The following is a 22,610-nucleotide window of genomic DNA, read 5'->3' as shown; positions in this document are numbered from 1 at the left end:
CCTGGATGGGTATGGGGCCGATGAAGTCTCAGTCCTCCCTGAAAGACTATCATCAGCTAACTGCAAAGGGAATGTGCCAATGTTTTCAATGATGTAGCCACAGATACGTTCTTCATACTCCAAGCCACTCATGAAATCAACTCTAATTAAGATCAGTGGGTCACACTCAAAGGGAGACATAAAAACACATGGTAGGTGAATTGTAGGAGAGGATCAATCAGGAAATGGGGCACAAGAGATGAGATTGAGCCTGAAAATGGCTAAATTTGTTACATGAATATATGAAGCTATTAAACAATTAAAATTGACCCAATAAAACTTCCACTTGTCATTCATTAAAAGGGGTTTCTTCATTTTGCTTTAAGCAAGCAAGAGCATTCAATATCTTTCTGAAGTTTGTAAAATATTCCATCAATATTTATATTATACTTGTAGAATAATATTTGTAGAATATCATTGGGGGAAGAAGCAATAAAAGCCTTAGATGGACTATCATTGAGGTTTAATTTCTGAGATTCTATTGTTTATTTTATTTTTTGTTTTGTCTGAGTGGAGAAATTTTTATCTAGCACTACAGTTATTCCAAGTACAACATACTGGATTTTTGGGGGGATAATAAGATTGTAAAAAGGATTGCTTCTAAACAGATGGGTACATAATGTATTTTCCTCAGAAGTTATTTAATTGCATATTTCAAAAACATAGAGCTATAATTGGAGATTATCCATTAGAATTTAACAGTATTCATTCTTATCTGTCAATCAAATTCTTCAAAAATCCTTAATGATCTAACAGAATTAAGATGTTGACAAGAACAAAATTCAGGAGAATTATTTACTTTTCATTGGGGCCTTGAGAAATTTGACGTGAAATTTCTATACAACTGTTTCTTACATTAGGATAAAAAACAACATGGTCCAGCCACAAATTTGTCTTATGTCATGCAGTTTATATTGTCTAAAAGCAAACTCAACAATCGTATCTTAGTATAGAAGCATACATATGATAGAAAATATTATGTTGTTTTGAGACTTGAGGAATGAATGTGTCTATCACATGGTCATGGAGCACATGCCTGCCAGCAGGTATGTGATGATCATCTTTCAACTGCCTTTTGTTTCTGGTTGCTTTTCAAGTTCATTTCTTCCTACTCATTACTAGTCTTAAGAGCATGGAAAAATTATGATCATTCATTTTTTTCTTTCTAATGTATAAATTCTAATAAAAATATTCAAGGAAAACAGAGAATAGTTGCCTGAATTTAATGTTAATCTCAATAGTTAATACATTTCTCCGGATCCCAAAAGACAGTCCCCAAGGCAATCATCTTGAACATTGAAATCTTAACCCGTTCAAGTTCTGAAATTGAAACAATGAAAGCCTCAGTAAATCCTGTCTATCCTCCAAAATAGGAGTCCCATAGAAGTTGTTTGTGAGAGGTAGAAGACTTGCCCTGGGTTTCACCCCCAGCACCTTAAAAAAAATCATCCTGAGTGAGGTAACCCAATCACAAAAGAACACACATGGTATTCACTCACTGATTATTGAATTTTAGCCCAGAAGCTTGAAATACCCAAGATTCAACTCCCAAACCACATAAAGGTCATGAGGACCAAGTGGGGGTGCTCCGGTCCTTCTTAGAAGGAGTAACAAAATACTCAAGGGAGCAAATATGGAGACAAAGTGTAGGACAGAAACTGAAGGAGGGGCCGTCTGGAGACCATTCCTCCTGGGTATCCATCTCATGTGCAGTCACCAAAGGTAGAGACTGATGTTGAAGTCAGGAAGTGCGTGATGACAGGAGCCTGATATAACTGTCTCCTTAGAGGTCCACAAGAGTCTGACATATTCAGAGGCAGATGCTCACAGCTAACCATTGAACTGTTCCTGGGGTTCCCAATGGAGGAGTTAGAGTGAAGACAGAAGGAGTTGAAAGGGTTTGTGACCTCATGGGGAGAGCAACAATACCAACCAACCAGAGCCCTCAGGGTCTAAACCACCAGCCTGGGAGCACTTAGGGAGGGACTGATGGCTCCAGCTGGATATGCAAGGGAGGATGGTCCTGTCCAGTATAGGTGGGAGAGGAGATCCTTGGTCCCATGAAGGGTGGGCGCCGTGTGTGGGGGAATTCGAGGGTGGGGAGTTGGGAAAGGGGGTGTAGGTGGGGACACATCCTCATGGAAGCAGGAGGAGGGTGGATGGGATAGGGGGTTCCTGGGTAGGAGGAGGGGGGATGGGGTAAGAGGATAACATCTGAAATGTAAATAAAATAGCCAATAAAAAAAGAAAAAAAAAACAATGGACACTGAGGGAAAAAAAAAAGCAAAGGCCACATAGGAGGTATTGAAAACAGATCTAGGAAAGTGCTTGGCCAACTCATAACAGTGAAAAACCTCTTGTTTTGTTCTATGTAGACACTGAATCCAGCTGATGAGATTTCAGGGATTTCTAATGACTTAAAACAGCAATGGTCCAAATAAGGCAGTAAAGTTATGAAGCAGTTCTAGATTTATTACACTCAGTGTGGACAAACTGAGCCTGAGGCTTTTGTTCTGTCACTGGCATTCTTTTTGCTAGATTCATAGTCTGTAAACAAGAACTGAGGATACAGACTATCAGTACCCAAAGTAACATAGATGTGGCATAAAAAATGGGGAAATTAAGCAGGATGCCGTTACTGCACATCGAAGCACAGAACTCCACAAACAGCAATAGAAGTACTACATCATAAATGTCATCGCTCTCTATAAGGAACGCCATAATCTAGAAGAAGAGAAGCTACTGTTTTAAGTGCATGACATCAAAATGGAGATATGTGGGTCCCCGGTTCTGGAGGGTGTCCTACGATGATCTCCTGGCTCAGGGCAGAGTGAGAGCAGGGAGGGTCTGCTACCATCTCTGCCACTGCCTCTGCCTGCGTCTCCAATGTCCATTGATCTCCGGCCAAGTCTGGTGTGAAAGGTCTTGGCCAAAGGGTACAGAGCTTGAGCAGGGAGGGGAGACTGCCTGCCCACACTGCTGCCTCTGCCCAAGTCTCCGCTACCGCTGCTTGGTCACTCCCAGATGCTGCACCTGTCTCTCAGTGCTGAGCCAGCCGGAAAGTTCAAGGAGAGCAGATCTCTTCCCAAGTGTTACAGCTCTAGTGTTACAGCTCTTGCTTCAGAGACTCTCAGACACCAGGATGATTCTCGAACTCACTTTTACTTCTCCAGAATAGAGCCCTTATATACAGTTTCAGGGTGGGTTAGGGTCTGGCAGCAGATAACGCCTATTGGCTTGGCCTGAGAGCTTGGAGAAACCTCATCTACATGTGGGAGAGCGTGAGGCACTGTTCCTCATGACTGACCTGACGGTCGCAGACCTCTCTTTGGGAGGGGCTGTGGAGGGCTGAAGCTGAATGAAAAGAACCAGGGCCTGGGGGCAAAAGCCAAACACCTGCTGTCCAGATAATGGTCCAGGGTTCAAGACTCGCTCAACCAGGTTCCCAGCTGCTTCTCCCAACCCAGCACCCCACAGAGTTATGAACCTCATTATGAAGGTTGGCTAAGTCCATTGGGATAACTTCATAAAATCCACTATATCTTACTCTTATAATGTGCTTTTCTTATGTGTTGAAAGAATATTTACATTTTTCTACACTGTCTTAACTTGTCAGTATTGTTTCATAGTTTTCTGCTATGTATTTTTTAAATCTTTTTATCATTCCTACTATTTCAAATATGAATTGTCTAAAGCCTCACAGAGTAGTCTAACACATCTGTGTGTTTTCTGCAAATTCAACTCCTCAAAAGTTCATCATCACAGTACTGACCTTGTGTGCAAACACTGTGTCTCAGTTCAATGGAATGTCTTCCAATGGCCTTGTGTATATGAGTGCTTGTAAATGGTTCAGTAGATGTCTTAAGGTCTCAGCCTTTGGGGAAATGTTGGTTGCCTGCTTTGTTTTCTGATCATGTCAAAGACAGAGATATATTGATACTGTATTTCAGATGACCACAGTTACAAAACTGCATGTTGCCGAGCAATCAAGCACATTGATATGTTTATGCATTCTGGTTTTGGACATTTTTTTTTACTAATATAATTTATTTGCTCATAAATGTTTTGTTCATATAACTGTCAGTATTGTTATGTTTTTACTCTTCCAAATATGTATGCTGTCATCACTAAGCTGATTGTCTCAAATGGCCTATGAGGTCTTCTGTCATGATTCAATGTTTCTCGAATGAATTCCTTTAAATGCAAATAAATGTCTTTTGATGAATTTTAAAATTATCTTTGCTAGAGTTCTATTTCAGCAGTTTCATTTTTTGAGGATTTCAAACATTAATGATTTTTTTAAAAAGTTACTTATTTTTATTTTATTTGTATGACTGCTTGGCCTGTGTATACTCTGTGTACCATTAGTGTGCCTGTTGCCTGAGGAGGCCAGAAGGGATTAGCTACCCTGAAAATGGATCTGCCATGTGGGTGCTAGGAATCAAACCCAAGTTCTCTTCATGCTCCTCCTTTCCAGACTCAATATTAAAGATTTTTGCTCTACCATAATCCCACTCATTAGGATGTTGGAATTACATTCTACACTTAGAATTGTAGTACTCAGAATTTTGTCTTTAGAGATTATGGTACAATGTTCCTTGGCTATGGTCCCTCCTTAAGTTGAGGAATATGTGCTTTTTTTATATGTTCTATGACTTCCAATAGATACTTGAAATAGTGACTGGTAAATGTGAGTAAAAGACAGTGCACCTCAGATGTAGAAAAGAGCATTGTTACTTACCAGTAATGGATGCTAATGATGGTTTGTGATGATTGTGATGGAGAGTGATTATGGGCCTCATGGCCATTATGGAACAGGTAGTGTCTGAAAATATAGAAAAAAATGTTGTAAATTTAAGTGTGTTTTGGAGTGGAAGTTTCTGGTTTCTTTGGGAATTCAGTTATGTCAGGTGATGTTTTTCTGGAAGCTGTCCTGTGAAAGGATGTTTTGCTGAAGCAGTTATATGAGATGGCATGTGATGTTTTGCTGGCATGGTTGCTTGAGAGGGCATGCGATATTTGAAGAGTATAAATGGAACCCCATAAACAATGAGAGATCGCTCATGCATTGTGATGGTCTTCACTGGCCATACAATACATCATCAATCTCACTTCTTCCCCAGTCTTCCTTGATCTTCACTTTGTAAAGAGAAATACATCAAAGGACTTCTTGTGGTATTCTGGCTGATCCTGACTGCTTCCGCTGATTCGTGACAATTGGGCAGAGCCTTGTAGTTTCTGCTGGATCAAGCCACTGCCACTGATTTGTGATTGGTGTTTTCTATTGGATTGGACTGCTGGTATCCTGACAACAAAGACTGAAATTGCCCCATAGAACTACTTCCGAACAGGTCCACACCTCCTTTCCCTATTAATCTTCTTTCTCCCATGCTTCCAGTTGGTGGGCTGGAAGGAAGGTTGAAGTGTTCAAGAACACTAAGTAAAGTAAGTTTAGAAAAAAATCTAAGCCTACAGTGTTATAATTGAATAAAATAATATACTGTAGTAGTTCGGAGTATGATTGACCTTGATTGAAATCCTAGTGCTCTTTTCCAGGTAAATGACATTGAATAAATGACACAAGCTCCATCAATTTCGATTTTATCACACACAAATATGGAAAAATAAATAATTAGGTATTACTGTTAAAGAAATAGAAAGATAATATAGAATGTCCATGACTTATTATGGTTCAACTTAAAAATTTGTTAACTTTATGATGATGCAAACATGATGCACATTCAGTAGACACATTTATTCTGAGTTTGGATCTGTCCCCAGGCATATAGCCTGACACAATAGTTTCATGTGATGTTAGGCAGCAGTAGTGAGGTAAAGTTATCAATGAGCCATTGTCAAGGTGAGACAACCAGTGTTCCTCAGTGCAATGTGGTATTAAGTTGTGCTGATCAGTAGCAGAGGTGCTTCAAATACACGGTGATTCATGAGCTTTTCTGCATTCTATATATTTAGCTGGATGTAGCTTTATCACAGGACAAAGAAAATACTTGTTTGTAAAACATGTGGCATGATGTTGGTTCTTAGTAAATATTTTTAAAAAAATAAGCCAGATTTTTATCCCCACCATCATTAATAAATTTTAGTTAGAATTGAGGAAACATATTCATATAATTTTAAGATATATGTCTGGTAAGAATAATACTTTTGTTGGCTGATAAGTGTACACATATATGCAGGCAGATGTTCACAACCATAAATTAGTGAAAAAACCAAGGATATATCAATGAACAAAGACGTTTGAATATCAAAACTATAAAATGCTGATTATATATTATTTATAGATTAATAAAATCAATGTAAAAGTGTGAAATATTAGATACCTGATGAAAATAAGACATTACAAAATTTAAAAAATCAAAATACTTTCTAGTTATGTTGAATGCAAAGAAGACACACTTTCTGTTTATTACGTTGTCCACAACACTTTTGAGCTATTATCTTACAAATTAATTTTTAGAAGAAGAGAGTAACACATATTATGAATAGAAATTATAGTAAAACCTCTGTAGAACCATTTTGTTCTTTGTCAAGAAGTATCATCCTTCCTTGACAGAATGTAAATTTTGCTGTATAATTGTATGTATCCATATAAGATAACTCTTAAAAAATTATTTGCCATAAGTGGAAGATAAAGGACAAAATTTCATATTTAAAATTTTATGTGCTAAGAGGAAATTATAAATATAGCACATAATCAAATGCTTCCATAGCACATTTCCCACTTATAGGTAAAGATATTTTTATTTTATATATATATATATATATATATCTTTTGTATATACATACATAATATATACTAGTATATAAAATAAATATTATATATTGTATTTTATATATTACATGTAAAATGTCAATTTTTTCATAAGTATCAAAAGGATGGATGCATGTCCTCAGTGGAGTAGTAATTACATACCTTGTGTTTTATAGATGCAACATGCAAGAGAATAAATAGTAGAAATTTGAGAGGAATCAATATAGTTTTTGTATAGAATGGCAAGTGTCAAGGGAAGGAGCAAATTAAAAGAAATTTACTAGAGATTTCTTTTATGACAGCTCTTAGTTTTCACCAATGACCAATTCCTAGGGCAGCTCAAGGTTGATAATGCTTTCATTCATAGGAAGAATCCCAGGATAGGATTCCTCCTGGATGTTGTAGCAGCAATTTCCAGCAGTGGTAGTTTGATTTAGTCAATCAACAAATTCTGAAATATTTTCTCTACTTAGAGTCTTTCAAAATACAATTTAGAGTAGAGGCAGATTCCCTTATTGAGCAATCCATAGAGAGTGCTCTCTAACTGTTCTAACAATTTCTATTCTCTAACAATTCTTGTAGTTTAAGGCTCTAAGTTTAAATTTTATCAGTCATGTCTACTCAATGGATATAATCAGAAGTAAAAACCCATGAGTTTATCCAACTTATAAGAAAGCACATAGGCTAATCTGAGTTGGAATCTGCTCATTCAAGTAATCATGTAGACAAAGGGCACGATGCCCAAAAAGTACATATTAACAAGGTAAGAGAGATAAATAATGAGCAAGATTTTGTGTACATTGTTACACACATTGCTTATTGTTATATGTATTTTCATGGCTTTGTATACCTAGATATATATAGCTGATTATAAAATGGCTTGCCTCATTCAGATTTACATTATATGATTGCTCAAAATAGATTGGATAAGATTATAAAATGCAATTTAAGATTACTAATAAAACATGTGTCAGATAAGATGTTTTCAGTGATGTTCCAATGGGCTATCTCTTATGGGAGAAAACCAACCTGCTTATGTGAAGGAAATAATATGTTACCTGCTTTAACAATGTGCGTACATTTAAACCCTGACTGTTTATTGTCAGTAATTTATGATTGCCCACAAATTCTAAAAGCAGATCTTAAAACTTTTTTCTCTTTGGCTTGCTTCCTGTTGTGTGTGACACATTTTTAGGGCCACCTGCAGTTCAGACTTTTCTTGGAAAGATGGAAGGGATTATTGCTCCTGACAACTTGTTTTAATGCATGTTTTAGATTCTGTCTGAAACACAGTAAAGAATAATCATCAATAAATATCTTTGCTTGTTTTGGTGGCTGGGTACACTACATAGGTATTTTCTAAAAACAAAATGTAAAATTGGCCAAGGTTTTGGAGAGAGTGGAAACACTAATTTTTGTTGAAGGTCAGATAGTAAACACTTCAGGTTGTTTGGAGCCTTACAGTTTCCCTGAGGACAATCAACTCTTGTAGAAAAAAGCTGTCATATAAATGATGTGGGTGAATGATTTTGGCTGTTTGGCTAAAACAGGCTGCAGTCCAGGAATGTCTCCTGAATTGGACCTCACAGTCCTTAATTTTCAGGCCTCATGGTTCAAATTGAAAAGAGCAAACCGAAAACTAAAAAATGCCAAAATTCAGGTCGAATTCAGCTTTTAATGCTGACATAGAGGGATGGAAATTTAGACTATTAAAGAGTATCCTATTTCAGTAATATGAATGACTTAATTTTCTTGCAAAATCATTTCAGAATTGATAAAATACACTATCTAGAAAACATAGTAATTGGGTTTTATTATAATGAAAACCTGAAAATGGTAACTGATGATTACTTTTTTAATATACATTTTTCATTAAATTATAATTATGTCATTTTCACCCTTTTCTTGAAGTATATGTTTGAAAATATGATTAACAATGCCACAGCTAAGAAGGAACTTCCATTTCTTAAAAAATAGAGTAAAGAGAAAATGAAGTAGTATGTTTGTGAGCTGATACTTCAGCTTAGAGATTGTGTTTGAGTTCCTGAGTATCTGCATGTATGTGCTGGAAGAACTGAGAACTACTTTACCAACATATTGGATTTAAATACTCAGGAGTGAGCAACATGAAATGTTTCAAAAATACAAATAGATAATAATACATTGGCCACAGAACTCACTACAGTGGATTGTGTGATACCATATGTGGATTTTGCTTTCAGGAGTAAGACAAAATATACATTCATCCCCATCAGCTGCCTATGTTGATAGTAGTGGTTCCAGGCATGTGCCTGTCTCTGCCTTACTAGTGTTTGGACAATAAGCATATACTACCTCATTCAGATTCTTTTTTGTTGGGTCTAGGAATCAAAATCATGCCCTCTGGCTTACAATGCTGAAGTTTACTACCCAAAGCATCTCCCAGCCCCACCACGGGACTTTTGATCTAAAACTGCTTTTCCAAAAGTATGATCTACAGAAAGCCAGTTTGGAGGGACACTATATTGCTAAGATAAAACTTATTAAAAGTACAAGGCACATGTGTCTTTTGAGTATACATTTATTTTGCCATATTAAAGTAATATACACTCAACCCTGGGTCCAATCACTAGCATCATAAAAAATTAATAACTAAATAATAGATAAAATATATATGTACTGACAGGCATGACATATGGGTAGGTGAGTGTATAACTATGTGTTCTTTCAGAAATAATTCATATCTAATAGGCATATTTAATGCATATTATATTAAGATTATTCATTTATATAGCTCTCCTATTAGATGGCAAGTTATACAAAGTCAAAGAAATGTGGTTGATTGACATTTGTAAGTTCAATGCTTAACACCTTGGGCATCATATAATAGATCCTCTAGAGATGCTATTAAATTCTGTAAAAGAAAAATTGAAAATTCAAAAGAAAGTAAAAGAATATTGGTGTGGGAATCAAACTTGTTGGAAAAGGAAGTGAGCAAATCTATTTGGACTAACTCTCCTCTTTTAAAATATATGTGCGTAAATCATCTTCAATTCTTTTCAGAAATTTTTATCCTTACATATTGCCCTCCTTTGTATCTGGAGGGATTAACTTTTAAATATTAGTTAGTGTGGGGTCAGAGTGCCAGGTCTCAGAACAGCTTGCACGAGAAACACTTAGGTTTTACAGTTTATAAGCAATTCTCCAGATTTGCTACATGACTGAATAGCATGAGGATTTAACTTCCTCAGAGGCACAGTGTGTGTGTTCAGGTCATGGATGACTTCAGCGCAGATCAGTAGCAGTTCACATTCCATCAGCAAGAACAAATTGCTTTAGAAATTTTAGAATTAGCTAATGGATAGCTCATCCCTGTTCGGTTTCAGTGGCTTAGATATTCTCTCCATGTATCTCAGACTCATTATGTTTCAAAATTATTTCTTCTCATGCAAATATTTCACCTGTCACTTTAAAGCTATCTGAGTGCCAATCCATTCTCCCGTAACCTCAGATGCTTGACAGAATTCACCTCTGTGCCTTTAGAGTGGAACTTGTACACACTTACCACTCCTCTCCTGTACTCTTATAGAATATAGGGATACTGCATACTTCCAGTCCATGTCCAGCATTTTCTTAACTCATCCCTGCCTATCCCTTGATGTTATTAGATGTTCCTACAATGTTCTTTTACACAATCTTGTAGTTTTCTAAGAATATGTAGATATGTGATTCTGATTCTAATTGTATTAACCTTTACAATAGAGAGTAGGATCCCTGGAGAAATGATTATTACTGGCACAATACTAGCCTCCAATTTTTACTCTCATATATTTTGTGAAGAACAGAATAATTTTTGGATGTTTCTCATGGTCTCCTTAGGGTTCTTTGACTGTTACTAGCTCTTATGTTTTCCAAGCTTCTGGTTATCTATGTTTTTCATACAGTTCATCATAATAAAAAATAAACTCAAAAAACAAACAAACAAACCCAAACCCTCAAGTCCATAAATTCTAGTTTCTGCAGTATGCTCTATTTAAAGTGAACTATCTGCAATCAAAATGTGAGACTGAAAAACTCTCTAGCCAAGTAAATGTTAATATCATTTAGTAAGGAGATGGAATCAAGTAGCATTGACCTCTGTGGAAAGACCTTCAAACTAATCTTGCCATTGAAACCATTGAGCCTTATGAATATTTTAACACTTAATAAATTGTGACATTCTGAAGAGACCAAACTTGTTCATTCATCTTTCTAGCATAGCACATACAAGACAAAGATGGCAACCTATTATGTATTTTGTTTAGATTTTCTTTTCTTTTTTTTTCTTTTTAAAGAGTTTTGGTTGTTTGTGGATTCCCATGAGACCCTTTTGGCAACAAATAAACTAGATGCCACTTAGTCCCAGTACTGGAAGCTTTATTTGGTGACATGAGATGGCCAAGAGAAACTCTGTCTACCCCACTATTTGGAGATTTCATTTAAATTGCCTTTATATATGTCAGTATTTTGGAAGCTTATGTTGCATTAGATTCCCATAATACCCCTCAAATGGCTTCTAAATTTAGCTGTCTCTCCCTAGATTCTCTGCTATGTCTCTCGCTCCCAACTTGATCCTCCTGTCCCAGCCCACCCTCACTCTCCATCCATCCACAAGTATCTATTCTATCTCCCTTTCTTAGGGGTATCTATTTGTGCCCCTGGTCCCTTACTCTATACCTAAGATCTGAGGTTCTATGGATTATAGTTGGTTATCATTGACTTAAGTGCTGACATCAACATATAAACAAATACATCCTCACTTAGTATTTCTAGGTCTGAGTTGCCTCACTTAAGATGATTTTTTTCTAGTTCTATCCATTGATTTGCAAATTTCATAATTTAAAAAACAATAACTGAAAAATACTACATTGTGTAAATTTTGCCAAGATTATAGGTTGCTTTCCACAAATTAACATCAAGGCCCCATTGCTGAAGACAACACCAAAGAAACATTGTACATGGAGAAGTTGAGCTGGCCCCACATAGAGTTTTCACCCTAAGTGTCTCAGGTACAGGAAGGTACTAAGCGTGGCACTAAATGCAAAAAGTAAACACTTGAGCTATAATGATGTTTTACCTGCAAGATATGCATGCATATATATATATGTATATGATGTATATGATGTATAAAATATATATATATGTCTCATGAGAAATCAATGGATATACTGAGAAACTCAAGTAGCTAATAAAATTGTTCCCTTATACTCCCTGAACCACAGGTACTTGTCCCAGTTCCTTCTTGTATCATTTTTTTCTTGCTTTTTACATTCTACTGGACTCTCCCCTGCAGCTCAAATGCTAATTCACACATTCATATATTTTACTACCCTCCAAAATACCTGCAGTTCCATAAAATTTCTCTGTGAAAATCTGGTTCTCTGAGTCTCAAAGTAATGACTCAGAACTGGCTAGTATATAAATATGCGCCATTCATATTCTTGAAATAAAAGCTTTAAATCATTGTCAAAGGGAAATGTTGCTGATTCAAAGCCAAACATTTGACTGCCTACTACAGTTAAGTGTTTTATGCAGCATACACGATAAGAAAAGTTTTCACAGTTGTACAAAGATGTTAGTGCCTCAAAAATTTTATTTAAACTGAAGTTTGGTGGTGTAAGCCTTTAATCTCAGCACATAGGAAGCAGAGGGAGGTGAATTTCTGAACGTTTGAGGTCAACCTAGTGTACAGAGTGAGTTACAGGACATCTAGGACTACTACACAGAGAAACCCTCTCTTCAAAATCTAACGATGATGAAAAAGAAGAGGTGGAGGAGGAGGACAAGGAAGAAGAGTAGAAAGAGGAGGACAAAAGAAGAAAAAAATTTTAAAAAGAAAAAAGAAAGGAAGAAAGAAAAATGATTTCTTTTGATAAAAATGCACCCATAGCAGTTATTGAAGAGATAAAGCACAAAAAGAAAATTTCGAATAGAAAAATGTAGGGTTTAAGCAGAATGTCACAAGTCTGGTCCATTGCATTCCAAACCAGTGAGGGAGCTCAAGATTTCAGAGTTGCATTGCTTTGAACTCAGGTCTGATTTTGCATTTGGATTTTCACTAAATTATGTGACCATGGAAAGCAATTTGACACCTTCAACTAATGAAGAAATGAAGTGTTAATGTAAAAGTTGTCAAGGTGAACAGTTGATGTGGCTATTGCTGAAACAGTCTGTTAAAGACTAGTGCAGGGCCTAGCATTTGTTAGGTGGTCAATTGCCATATGCTTCATGTTCGATGTTATATGGGAAAGACGTTTGAATTTGTTTCTAGAATGGGGTGTTTATTAAAAAATAATTAAAATTGATGAAAGATCATATGAGACATAAGCAGAAGAAAATGCAATTTTATATATATGATGTCTACATACACCTTTCTTAAGCTAGTGTACAGGGAGATGAATTTCCAGTTTTACCTAAAAAATAATGATCTATAAGAAAGCAATGAGACTGTAAAAGTAGTAAAATACATGGAATGGGGAGACTTGAGGGAGTCTTAATCTACCCTTGAACCTCACGTTCCTTCTCTGTAAATAATTAAGTTATTGCTGTTGTCAGCAAGAGTTAAATGTTTCAGATAACTAGGGCTGGAGAAATGGCATGGTTATGAATTCTTAATGCTTTCTAAGGGCCAAACAAATCCAGTGGTTCACAGTCTTTCATAACTCCACCTACAGAGAGACTGTTTTCTGACCTTCACAGAAATCCACACACTCATGAGCATACATATGCAAACACGCACACACACACACACACACACACACACACAAATAAAAATTTTAAAAACTTTTCAAATTTATTTTTAAATAATATTTAAAAAGAAGTTTCAAATGCGTGCAGCTAACCACTGGACTGATCATGGTGTTCCAAATGGAGGAGTTAGAGAGAAGACTGAAGGAGCTGAAGGGGTTTCCAGCCCTACGGGGAAAGCAACAATACCAACCTGAGTGCCCAGGGTCTAAACCACCAGTCTGGGAGCAAATAGGGAGGGACTCATGACTCCAAATGTGTATGTAGGGGAGGATGGCCTTCTGGGACATAGGTGGGAAAGGAGGTCCTTGGTCCTGTGAAGGCTGGATGCCCCAGTGTGGGGGAATTCAAGGGTGGGGAGGTGGGAGTGGGTGGGTGGGTGAGGGCACATCCTCATAGAAGCAGGAGGAGGGGGTATGGGATAGGGGGTTTCTGGGTGGAGGGAAATGGGGGAAGGAGATAACATCTGAAATGTAAATAAAATATTCAATAAAATAAACAATTAGTGAAATTTATTAACTTAATCAACACACGTGTTATTCGATCAATCCATCAATAAGTAGCTAGATCAGGTATTCAGAAAATTTATTTCTGCATTAAATTATGTCTGCCAATGCAGAGAAGGAATGAGTAACCAGGATAAAGTTCTGAAATTTCAACATGTGTGTGTTGAAAATAAATACCTACAAATACCCACTGTCATGATATATAATCATGTATTGTAGGACAGGCGCATATATGAGAGTGATCTCATAAAATTATATGGCAGCAGTAAACTTTCTATTGTCTATTGACATAGCCATTATAGCATGACATCACAATGAATTCTCTTGTTTATGGTGATACTGGTAAAAACAAAACAATTGCATTTCCTGTTGTAAAATTGTACAGCACACACATAATTTTGAACAATGACTAATAGCTGATAATGCCAATAAACTACTACATTATGTGTATAATTCCCTAGGCTATAAACATGCACCGTGTGTTGCTATGAAGTAGGCTGTACTCTGCAGCTTAACCATATACTAAGCTGTACTATATGGCCTAGTTGTGCAGGAAGCTATACCATCTTGTTTTGAGAAAAAGTACTCTATGATATATTTCTACTTTTGAGGCATTTCTCAAAACATGTCTCCATTATTGTTAAATGATAGATTTATTGTAATATAATTACTGAAAGTTAAAGCAAAATTTTTTTTGATGAAATAGGAAACAACAATTTTGACACAGTAGTGAAATAAAATTAGACAATCAATAGAATTTTCAACAAGGCTTTGTACCAAAGAAGAAAGAAAACTGACAATATGCATACTGTATTTTGACTTTTTTATTTTAAAAGGGCACAAATTGTCTCTGTATAGAAATTCAGAGACTCTTCTTACCATAAGCCTCAGGAAGTTATTCAAACCAGAAAAAAATAAACTTGGAAGAGTGAAGCTGACAGGAGTCATTGGTAGAAATAGGAAGAAGTATTAAGCATTATAGTTTCCCTTATAACTAGTAACAGATCAGGAACTCCAAATAGTCTGTGAGAACATAAAGTTCTCCACATGTGAATGTGAACATTTGACTTTAGCATCATTTCCCACCCTGAATCCACACTCCTGTCATGAGTGACAGCCACTGACTCCTCACAGTCCCAGGACTAGTGCCTTCCTTACACAGATCACAGCATTTTTGTAGTCATTTGTTATAATTGTCAAGCTATAAGTTTGAAAACTAAGGCTCCAACCAAAGCTTTTGGATGCCTTCATCCAAAAGTTTTCTAACCTCAAAAAGTAAGTATGAGGTGAGACAAACTTACCCTCATCTAAGAATGAAAGCCTATTTTGGCATTTTGATGTTTATTTGGAGATTGGAGAGAACATCAGGTCTAACCTTGGGTGCATCATACTCTAAAGACTGACAAATTTATGCTCTTAGCTTGTTTATTTATTTATTTATTTATTTAATTGAATGTACGATGGAAGAGGTAAAATGGGAGGGAGGGAGGGAGGGAGGGAGGGAGGGAGAGAGGGAGGGCCATCTTTCCATGCTGGGATGAAAGTCCATGTCATGGGAAGGAAGTCTTTCTCAATGGGCTGGTATGTAGCGGTCGTCTTTGTTTCTGGCTTCCCAATTGATTCCCTAAGGGCAGTCTGAGTACCCTTATAGATTGTCTGGGAATATATCTCTGGTGAAAGTATTCCATGGCCACCATGTGCTCCCTGCTTCGTGTAGTCCTGGAAGGTGCAGATAGAACCAGATGCTGCTGAGCACCTCTTCCAAATGACTAGCTCCTGACTTGCTTGGTGATATCTCTCTTAGCTTGTTTTTAAGGAAGGAAAACAGGAAAAGTCCATGATTCAGCGGCCAAACTCATCAACAGTCTCACTATGAACAGACTAGAAAACATGACTGAAGTAAAAATAAGATGTTGAACTCCTTCTCCCCGGGAACTCTTTAAGAAAAGAACACCCTCATTTTGACATATAAATAAAGTAGCCTTAATTTTGTCTTGTGCATCTTATCTCCAGTACCCATGTAGCTCCAGGATTAGAAACTCTCAAAGACCATCTGCACTGGTAGTGTAATATAATTCCTCATGGAATATTTCAAGGTCTCTCATGGTACTCAGACATGTGAGTGATTTCTAGATTTGAAGAGATTAAATTTCTTATTTTTTTAACAAGGTAAACAATTCATTAGAAACATAGTTATGAAACTCAGAGGATGAGACAAAATACAGAAAACCCAAGTTTGGATAGCTTCTTAGTATGATGACCTTTAACAAAACTCCCTCCTGATGATGTATAAAACAGAAGTTGAGTGTTCTGAGAATTTCATTCTCAGTGGTCCTCAGCTTGTGAGCATGATGGCCACCAATTGTCTCTTAAGGAAAGTAAACAATGAAAACAAGGTAAATTATGACGATGTTCTTCAGGCTCAGCTGTAGCACTGCAGCAACCTCTCACCAAGAGAGCAAACTAACAATGAACTTATGAACCTATGAACCTATGAACCTATGAAGCAACGGGGCAACTGTTCTGATTAAATTGGCTGAACAAGACAAAAACAAAACAAACAAAAAAGAAAAACAAACCTCAACTCACAATACATGAGTTGGATGTTTATTTCTCTTTCCAATAAATTAACAAATATAACAGAATTATAAGTGAGGGAGTAGACTAACAGTAAAATATGTCAACTTACATGTGAACCATTTAAGCCTGATGTAACGTTGGAGTAGTGGGATGTTAGGCACAATGAAATGGCATAGTTTGTCAAAAGTCCTACAGGTTTATACAGTGACGATCAGTGGTGGATGTTAAATTTTCATAGTCTGGCTTTAGACTGAGTAGTTGGCACTCTCTTTCTCCTGTAAGGTATGATTTTGAGAAAATAAGCCAGGCTTATTATTACTGTCCCATAAGTCTATTATGTTGCACATTTTCAGAAATGTGTGATTGACTGATACCATCTCTTGCAGAGCAATATGTTACAGTTTCTCAGTGAAGAACACAGTGAAATAAAAGTCAAGACTTTCAGGTCCCTCTGGTTCCTTGGAAGGTAGACTAAAGGAACAGATACCTCTTTAGTACCAGGAGAACAAAGACTTTGTTGATAAATATGCCCTTTTCTGCTAATGCAGATGGCATTAGAAATAAGAAGTCAAGTCCTTGAAAAGCATAAGAGCTGGCAAAGTCTCAATACTGAACCTGACAGAAGGAAAGAGAAGTATACACTTTTGTGTGGCATTGTGAAGATGTCTTTAGTGTTCTGAAAACACTTGTTAACAGTACTTCTGTAGAGGAACTTGCAGGTGTGAATATGATTATTTAGGTGCAACAGTTCTCCAGTAGAAGGACTCTCAATATTATAGGATCAGGTAGTCAATTTGTGGGAGAGAATTCTGAGGACCATTCTCCAAAGGCGGGAAAGAGTAGGAAAGACGGAAGGAAGGAAGTGATGGGGGAATTTTTAAAAATAGAAAAAGAATAGACAGACAAAAAGGAAGGGAGGTACAATCTGCACAGCTATGGTTCTCCACCCACTCCTTCCTAGTTCAGTGCACTTGCATTCTCTGTGGGCTATGCTAGGCTGGCACAATGCACATATGAAAGTGGCATTCTTATTAAGCAGAGACTAATGGTACTTAAGAAAAATACCTGCTGACAGAAAAACAAAAGAGAAAGTTTGTTACTTATACTAAATTGCTATTTAAATAAAGCGAAAGAAGAACACAACTATCTAGGGCCTCTTATTTTGCAGAAGGAATGGATTGTCACGGTATATTGTACATTTTACATTCTCTTCTGCAAAACTTAAGCCAATGAGTTAGTGAACTCCTTTGTAAAGACATGCCTGACCTTCAGTCCATAAACAACAGGGAATCCCTCCAGAGGCATTGTTGCAGTCTGAAGATTTCTTTAAGGCTAATCTATTTGAGACAGTAGAAGTTTAGATATCTACTCTTTTATTTACCTTACTCCTCAGTAAGCTCCTGAGACCTGCAGAGAGACATTGTTGTACAGAATTCAAAACCCTGGGATAGAGGAGTGAACATAGATGATCTCTACTCTATCTAAGTAAGAGCTGTCATCCTACCCTACTTGAATTTTTACACAAATGAGAAAACTGGGGCACACAAAGGCAAGATAAACAATAGATTAAAGATTTATACGACTAATAGCAGCTTCCTCTGGTGGTTTTATGATGTTATATATGTATGTTGATGTTTACCACCAAGACAGACAACCTGTATTCTATACTTAGAACATGTATGGCGGAAGAAGAGAACCAATTCCCACATGTTGTCCTCAGACTTCCACATGTCCATCATAGCATGTATTTGTCCCCCTCAGACCCCCCAACTGATGTAGGATGTAAAACAGAGGTGAAATCAAATGGGATATTTTAGGACAGGCTGTTTTATAAGGAAGTGGCACAATGGGGATGTGTTCCGTCCTTCAGTGAAACCCATTAAGACAGTAGATGATTTTTTTTCCTGTTAATTTATTTATTTATTCACTTTACACCCTGATCATTGTCCTCCCTCTTCCAGATCCCCATACACACAGTTTCCCCCCCCCCATTTTCCTTCCTTTCTCCTCTGAGAGGGTGGAGGCATTCCCTGGGTATTCCTCCACTCTGGCACACCAAGTCTCTGCAGGGCTAGGCACATTTTCTCTCAGTCAGGTTAGACAAATCAGCCAAATTAAGGGAATGGATCCACAGGCAGGCAACAGATTCAGGAAATGACTGCTTCAGTTGCTGGGGAACTCAAAGGAAGACCAAGCTGCACATTTACTACACATATACGAGGGTCCTAGGTCCAGCCTGTGTATGTTCTGATGGTTAGTGGTTCAGTCTCTAAAAGCCACCAATGTCCAGGTTAGTTCACTCTGTTGGTCTTCCTGTGGAGTTCCTGTTGCCTCCGGGACCCTCATTTCTCCCAGTCAACTCTTCCATAAGACTTCTGGAGCTCTGTCCAATGTTTGGCTATGGAACTCTGCATCGTTTTCAGTCAGCTCCTGGGTAGAGCCTCTCAGAGGAGAAGTAGGCCTCTGTCTGCAAGCATATCAGAGTATTATTAACAGTGTCAAGGATTTGTTCATGCATGTATAGTGTGGGTCTCAAGTTGGGCCAGTTATAGATGGCTATTTTCTCAGTCTCTGCTATATTTTTATCCCTGTATTTCCCGTGGACAAGACAAATTTTGGGTCAAAAGTTTTGTGAGTAGGTTAGTGTGACAAGAGGTAAATTTACCAAAGCTTTAGAAAGTTCCTAAAAATGACTACATTCACAAGACCCCTTCCTCCCTACACTATGTAAATACAAAGACAGCTAAGATTCACTCTCAAACAAGCTAAGATTCAAAGAAGACTCTTAGACTAACCAAGTAGTTCCTTAAAAAGCAGAAAGCAGGCAAGTCGTTTATACAAGTCTCAGACCAACCAAGTCACAAGAAAAAGTTATCTTCCAATTTGTTGAGCTGCCTGTAGGCTGTCCTCTGTGCTCTAGGTTTCTAACTCATGTGAGTGGTCATCCATGTAGGGGTGGGATTTTGTGAAATAGCTGTTTTTGAGCCATTTCTGCTTCTGTAAGTAGCCTCTTATTCATTCCCCTGTAAGTACCACCAATAAAAGTCATTGTGTATGAAGTTGGGGTGCTATCTATATATTGGTCATTAGTTCCCTATTTTGGATGAGTTGATGTTTGTGTACCAGTGATTTGTTTATCAGCACTCAGTTCTCAGTGGGTCTCTTGCACTCTGTACCTTCCCAAGAGCTCTGGATTCATGAATTAAAGACACACACACAGTGGTATTTTTAATATGCCTTACTACCTCAATGGTTGGGCACTTCCTGAACTTGACTGAGGATAGGACACATTCCCCTCCAGCATTTAGTATTTCTGAGCTAACACTTTATAAATCTGTGTTTTATCTTTGCTGCACTGCTTCCTTCTGGGCAGCCCTCCCCTGGAGCCACTTTCTCTTTGTACCTACTTTTCAGACATTTCTCCCTTGTCTCCTTCAGTGTGTGGTCAGTCCTTTGCCCCTCTCATGGCAGAATTCCCCCTTCTCTCCTCTGCGTTTCTTGCCTAGTAGTCCTAAAAGTCACTCCTTTTTCACCCTACCCAACCATTGACTGATGGCTCTTTGTTGATCAATCACAAACTAATTGGTAACAGGGACCTTTCATCATCTGGACATGCAAATTCCCATATGATTTTGGGAGCCAAATTAAGACAAAGCATTAGAACCAATCCCCAACATATTTGTCTACATCCCAAGAATAGTCTCCCTCTCCACCCCCTCTGTCTCTGTCTCTGTGTCTGTGTGTGTGTGCACGCGCTCGTGCACTTGCATATGTATGTGTCTGTCTTTCTGTATCTCTTTCTCTATCTGTCTCATCCTCCTTCTGCCTCTCTCTCTCTCTCTCTCCCTCTCTCTCTCTCTCTCTGATTTCTCTTATACACACATAATAAATAAACTTGAAGAAGAAAATAATTTAATCCTTTAAAAACTGTTACATGACACGTTCCTTGAAATTCTGGAACAAAAAAAAAATCAAGTGATTTTTTTTGAGATTCCCTTGTTTTGGATTATAATTGTCTTTCAAATATAATCATCAAAATATTTTATCATTTATAGTTCACTGTTGTTGGTCATTACTTTTTGTTAATAGTAAGTATGCCTTAACTGTGTAGTAAAAGAAGAAAAACTGTATTCGGACATTGTTATCCTTTATCACAAAAGTAGCACAGTTCAGAGCAAACCTGAGGAGGAGGTTGCAGTGTGAACATTTCCGGGGGTGGGGGGAGGATTTACATATGACTGTCTCAAAAAGCTTTTGCTTAGAGCTAGAGTATTCCAAAGGGAGGCAAGAAGACAGCAATGCCTCTCAGCTGAAAGGCAATCCCTGAGGCAGCAGAAGGCCATTGCCAGGGAGCTTATACAGAAAAATGGAATATCTGAAGGCAGAACGACTATAAGAATCAGAATCTACAGTGAAAGCAGCTCTCTAGATGAAACCCAAGAATGTGGCAGTTTGATACCCTCTACTCTAGACAAGAATGCAACCCCTAACTGCATTCAGTGGATGAGGCTTGAGAGGCATAAGAAATGAGGAAGAAAGCCATATAAATACAAAGTGGGGCAGTATAAGGCATCATAGAAGGTGTGTGTTAGATATGTAACCTTTCCTAAATTATATAACTTCACTGACAGTGTCCTTATTTATAAATGTGACAAATAGCCTCCAATAATTGCATTAATAGGTGGAAAATTACATAATATAATCTGCAATAACCCTGCAGCAAGTGAGGGGATATGTAGGAGATTGAGGCACTGCTGTCATTTTCTTCACTATACAAATTGAGTGCCATGCTGGTCGGTTTCACAAGCCCTCCACAAGGTGATGTTAAATTACAGCAAAAATTACATATTATGTTTTTGGGGAGTGAGGAAAGTCTTATTAGTCTATCAAATGTTAAAATAATCTAATGTAGTCCTATAGCCAGGGCTGCCACCATTGCTTCAGCCGGTGCTGGGGAGCCTTTGTCCCCTCAAAAATTAGTCCCAAAAGTCAAGGTGGACAAGGCCAAGGAGGAGCTGGAAGAGGAGGAAGATGATGAACAAGTTAAGAGCATGTCGGAAAGACTCTGGGGTCTGACAGAGATGTTTCCTGAGAGGGTTTGGTCAGACACAGGAGCCACCTTTGATCTCTCTTTGTGACTCAGAAGATGTACAAATTTTCTAGAGCAGCTCAGCTTTGTGGATTGGGACCATTTCCATCATGATCCTGGTTCTTCCTCTTGTCTTTGAGACACAAAAGTTGCAAATAGAGCAACTACAGCAGCTGCAGCAATGGAAGTTACTTTTAGGGCTGTCAGGAGGAATGCTGGGGCTTTACCCCCACTTCCTGGAAAGATCTACATTGTTACTGGAGTATTTGTCCTGGTGGGAGAACTTTGGAATTAATTTGTGTTTGAAGTGCTGATTGTTTGAACTTCTCCTTCTTTTCCTCCTTTCTTCTCTTCCATCCTTTTCCTCCTCGTCCTCCTCGTCCTCCTTGTCGTCGTTGTTGGCCTCTCCTCCTCCTCCTCCTCCTCCTCCTCCTCCTCCTCCTCCTCCTCCTCCTCCTCTTTCTCCTCGATCTATTTGAACCTGGTGAGAACTTTGTTTCTTATGGAGAGACCCCAGGTGCACCTGTGTCCTTCATTATGCCGCCACCTACTTCCTGCTCTCATTTCGATGCTGGAGTACAGCCATGTGGAGGCTATTCCACTCTATACCATTAGTAAATTGCTCCCAAGGAAGTACTTCTATGCCCATTGTGGGAAAAAATTAAACATCACTGAAGATTAAGGACTATTTTTTAAGGAATGGAAATGTCTAAGACGTGTAAAGAGTTAGCATGTGTTAACATTCCTTCTAGGCTCCGCCTAACAGTTCCCTGGCAACAGCCAGGTTGGCCTAGCTTACTACTATAAAAGGGGCTGTTTTCCCTCTCCTCACTGTCTTATCCTCTCTGATTCTCTTCTC

General features: G+C 37.9%; 1 pseudogene; it reads left to right on the top strand.

Moving 5' to 3' along the window:
- The window catches only part of LOC114639278, a 50,060-nt pseudogene extending 28,014 nt beyond the window's left edge, over positions 1–22,046 (top strand).
- The last annotated feature ends 564 nt before the right edge of the window (positions 22,047–22,610 follow it).

This window comes from Grammomys surdaster, unplaced genomic scaffold (genome assembly GCF_004785775.1).
Source record: "Grammomys surdaster isolate TR1022 unplaced genomic scaffold, NIH_TR_1.0 125692, whole genome shotgun sequence".
NCBI lineage: Eukaryota > Metazoa > Chordata > Mammalia > Rodentia > Muridae > Grammomys > Grammomys surdaster.
Note: the sequence above shows the minus strand (reverse complement) of the source record. Positions and strands in the feature narration are given on the sequence as shown.